The following is a 4,863-nucleotide window of genomic DNA, read 5'->3' on the forward strand; positions in this document are numbered from 1 at the left end:
GGGTAGTGAGGATCACCACTTTATTTTAAGAATGTGAAATGTCAGAATAATAGTAGAGACTGATTTATTTCATCTTTTATTTCATTCATTTATTCCCAGTGGGTCAGAAGTTTACAGGCACTCAATTAGTATTTGTTAGCACTGCCTTTAAATTGTTTAACTTGGGTCAAATGTTCCTGGTAGCCTTCCACAAGCTTCCCACAATAAGTTGGATGAATTTTGGCCCATTCCTCCTGACAGAGCTGGTGTAACTGAGTCAGGTTTGTAGGCCTTCTTGCTCGCACACGCTTCTTCAGTTCTGCCCACAAATTTTCTGTAGGATTGAGGTCGGGACTTTGTGATGGCCACTCCAATACCTTGACATTGTTGTCCTTAAGCCATTTTGCCACAACTTTGGAAGTATGCTTGGGGTCATTGTTCATTTGGAAGACCCATTTACGACCAATCTTTAACTTCCTGACTGATGTCTTGAGATGTTTCCTCAATATATCCACATCATTATCTGTCCTCATGATGCCATCTATTTTGTGAAGTGCACCAGTCCCTCCTGCAGCAAAGCACCCCCACAACATGATGCTCCTCCCCCGTGCTGCCATCTCCCCCTTTTTCCTCAACATAACAATGGTCATTATTTTTGTTTCATCAGACCAGAGGACATTTCTCCAAAAAGTATGATCTTTGCCCCCATGTGCAGTTTCAAACCGTAGTCTAGCTTTTTTATGGCGGTTTAGGAGCAGTGGTAACTTCCTTGCTGAGCGGCCTTTCAGGTTATGTCGATATAGGACTCGTTTTACTGTGGATATAGATACTTTGTACCTGTTTCCTCCAGCATCTTCACAAGGTCCTTTGCTGTTGTTCTGGGATTGATTTGCACTTTCCGCACCAAAAGGACATTCATCTCTAGGAGACAGAATGCGTCTCCTTCCTGAGCGGTATGATGGCTGCGTGGTCCCATGTTGTTTATACTTGCGTACTATTGTTTGTACAGATGAACGTGATACCTTCAGGCATTTGGAAATTACTCCCAAGGATGGACCAGACTTGTGGAGGTCTACATTGTTTTTCGGAGGTCTTGGCTGATTTCTTTTGATTTTCCCATGAAGTCAAGCAAAGAGGCAGTGAGTTTGAAGGTAGGCCTTGAAATACATCCACAGGTCCACCTCCAATTGACTCAAATGATGGCAATTAGCCTATCAGAAGCTTCTGAAGCCATGACATCGTTTTATTAAATTTCCCAAGCTGTTAAAAGGCACAGTCAACTTAGTGTATGTTAACTTCTGACCCACTAGAATTGTGATAATTGAATTATAAGTGAAATAATCTGTTTGTAAACAATTGTTGGAAAAATTACTTGTGTCGTGCACAAAGTAGGTGTCGTAACCGACTTGCCAAAACTGTAGTTTGTCAACAACACATTTGTGGAATGGTTGAAAAATTTGTTTTAACAACTCCAACCTAAGTGTGTTAACTTCCGACTTCAACTGTATATGCTACCCCGACTTTCTCTGTTAACTGTTTCAATCATGTTAAATACACTACATGCTCGTCGAACATCTCATTCCAAGATCATGGGCGTTAATGTGGAGTTGGTCCCCACATTGCTGTTATAACAGCCTCCACTCTTCTGGGAAGGCTGTCACCTAGATGTTGGAATATTGGTGCGGGGACTTGCTTCCATTCAGCCACAAGCATTAATGAGGTCGGGCACTGATGTTGGGCGATTAGGCCTGGCTCGCGGTCGGAGTTCCAATTCATCCCGAAGGTGTTTGATGGGTTGAGGTCTGGGCTCTGTGCAGGCCAGTCAAGTTCTTCCACACCGATCTCGGCAAACCATTCCTGTATGGACCTCGATCTGTGCATGGGAGCATTGTCATGCTGAAACAGGAAAGGGCCTTTCCCAAACTTTTGCCACAAGTCAGAAGCACAGAATCGTCTAGAATGTCATTGCATGCTGTAGCGTTAAGAATTCCCTTCACTGCAACTAAGGGGCCTTGCCCCCTCCACCAAACTTTAAAGTTGCAGTATGCATTGAGGCATATAGTGTTCCCCTGGCATCTGCTAAACCCAGATTTGTCCATCGGACTGCCAGATGGTGAAGCGTGATCCATCACTCCAGAGAACACTCCAGAGTCCAATGGTGGCGAGCTTTGCACCACTCCAGCCAAATCTTGGGATTGTGCATGGTGATCTTAGTCTTGTGTACAGCTCCTCGGCCATGGAAAACATTTCATGAAGCTTCCGACGAACAGTTATTGTGCTGACGTTGGTTCCAGAGGCAGTTGGGAACTCAGTAATGAGTATAGCAACTGAGGACAGATGATTTTTACACGCTACGCAGTTCAGAGGCCCTGTTCTGTGAGTTTCTGTGGCCTACCACTTGGTGGCTGAGCCTTTGTTGTTCCTAGACAGTTGCACTTCACAATAACAGCACTTACAGTTGACTGGGGCAGCTCTTGAAGGGCAGAAATTTGATGAACTGACTTATTGGAAAGGTGACACCCTATGACGGTGCCACGTTGAACGTCACTGAGGTGTTCAGTTAGGCCATTCTATTGCTAATGTTTGTCTATGGAGATTACATGGCCGTGTGTTAAATTGTATTTACCCATCAGAAATGGTTGTGGGTGAAATAGCCGAATCCACTCATTTGAAAGAGTGTCCACTTACTCTTGTCCATGTAGTGTATTAGCTACTATCAGTATCGACCTAAAGCAGGCCTAAATAACCACACATTATCATTCCATTTAATTTACACTGTTTCATTTACCTTAATTTGCTTCCTCTGTAAACACCATCACAGCCATGTGGGTGTTCCTGAGGATCATTAGTAACAGTTGATAGCATAGAAAACACTGAGCAAGCTAATTAAATCTATATGGCGCGGAGCGCAGACGAAGCTGATGGTTAGTGCAGGCAATAGACGAGAGTATAGCCAACTATTGTACACTATTATAATTCTATGTACAGTAATCTTCTAACATTACCATGAGTTGAAAACTGAGTATGGCAATTTTCCAAATGAATCTGTATTGTATTTTTGATTCATCAATATAGTTTGTGTGGTAAGGCTCTCCAAACCTGTTTTTTAATTCATAAATAAAAAATAAATGTTATTTGTCACGCCCTGATCTGTTTCACCTGTCCTTGTGATTGTCTCCACTCCCTCCAGGTGTCACTCATCTTCCCCATTATCCCCTGTGCATTTATACCTATGTTCTCTTTTTGTCGGTTGCCAGTTCATCTTGTTTGTCAAGTCAACCAGCATTTTTGTATCAGCTTCTGCTTTTCCCGTCTCTCTTTCTCATCCTCCTGGTTTTGACCCTTGCCTGTTCTGACCCTGAGCCCACCTGGCCAATCTGCCTATCCCTGATCATGCCTGCCATCCTGTACCTTTGCTCCACCTCTGGATTACCGACCTCTGCCTGACCTGATCCTGAGCCTGCCTACCGTTCTGCACCTTTTCCCCTGTTACTGTAATAAACATTGTTACTTTGACTTGGTCTACAGCTGGGTCTTACCTTTATCCTGATACAATTGCTTCGTAAAATCAAATTTATTTATATAGCCCTTCGTACATCAGCTGATATCTCAAAGTGCTGTACAGAAACCCAGCCTAAAACCCCAAACAGCAAGCAATGCAGGTGTAGAAGCACGGTGGCTAGGAAAAACTCCCTAGAAAAGGCCAAAACCTAGGAAGAAACCTAGAGAGGAACCAGGCTATGTGGGGTGGCCAGTCCTCTTCTGGCTGTGCCGGGTGGAGATTATAACAGAACATGGCCAAGATGTTCAAATGTTCATAAAATGACCAGCATGGTCAAATAATAATAAATCACAGGCAGAACAGTTGAAACTGGAGCAGCAGAACAGCCAGGTGGACTGGGGACAGCAAGGAGTCATCATGTCAGGTAGTCCTGAGGCATGGTCCTAGGGCTCAGGTCCTCCGAGAGAGAGAAAGAAAGAGAGAAAGAGAGAATTAGAGAGGGCATACTTAAATTCACACAGGACATCGGATAGGACAGGAGAAGTACTCCAGATATAACAAACTGACCCTAGCCCCCCAACACAAACTACTGCAGCATAAATACTGGAGGCTGAGACAGGAGGGGTCAGGAGATACTGTGGCCCCATCCGAGGACACCCCCGGACAGGGCCAAACGGGAAGGATATAACCCCACCCACTTTGCCAAAGCACAGCCCCCACACCACTAGAGGGATGTCTTCAACCACCAACTTACCATCCTGAGGCAGAGTATAGCCCACAAGGATCTCCGCCACGGCACAACCCAAGGGGGGGCGCTAACCCCAGACAGGAAGATCACATCAGTGACTCAACCCACTCAAGTGACGCACCCCTCCTAGGGATGGTATGAAAGAGCCCTAGTAAGCCAGTGACTCAGCTCCTGTAATAGGGTTAGAGGCAGATAATCCCAGTGGAAAGAGGGGAACCGGCCAGGCAGAGACAGCAAGGGCGATTCGTTGCTCCCGAGCCTTTCCGTCACCTTCCCACTCCTGGGCCAGACTACACTCAATCATATGACCCACTGAAGAGATGAGTCTTCATTAAACAACAGGTGTAGACTAACAGTCCCTATGCTCACGTACAGGCCGTTGCCAACAATGATGAGTTAAAAAAGATATAGTAGAAACATTGAAAAATAATAACGTATATGCTGGGGGACAGAAAACAAGTGCAGGATGTGAGTTTACTAATAAACGGAACAATATAACAACCACTAGTAACATGAAACACACAGTCAATACTGCCTGGGGAATGGAACTAAGGAGGTGACAGATATAGAGGAGGTAATCAGTGAAGTGATGGGAGTCCAGGTGTGCCTAATGATGAAGCGCAGGTGCGCATGC

Source organism: Oncorhynchus masou, chromosome 5 (assembly GCF_036934945.1).
Source record: "Oncorhynchus masou masou isolate Uvic2021 chromosome 5, UVic_Omas_1.1, whole genome shotgun sequence".
NCBI lineage: Eukaryota > Metazoa > Chordata > Actinopteri > Salmoniformes > Salmonidae > Oncorhynchus > Oncorhynchus masou.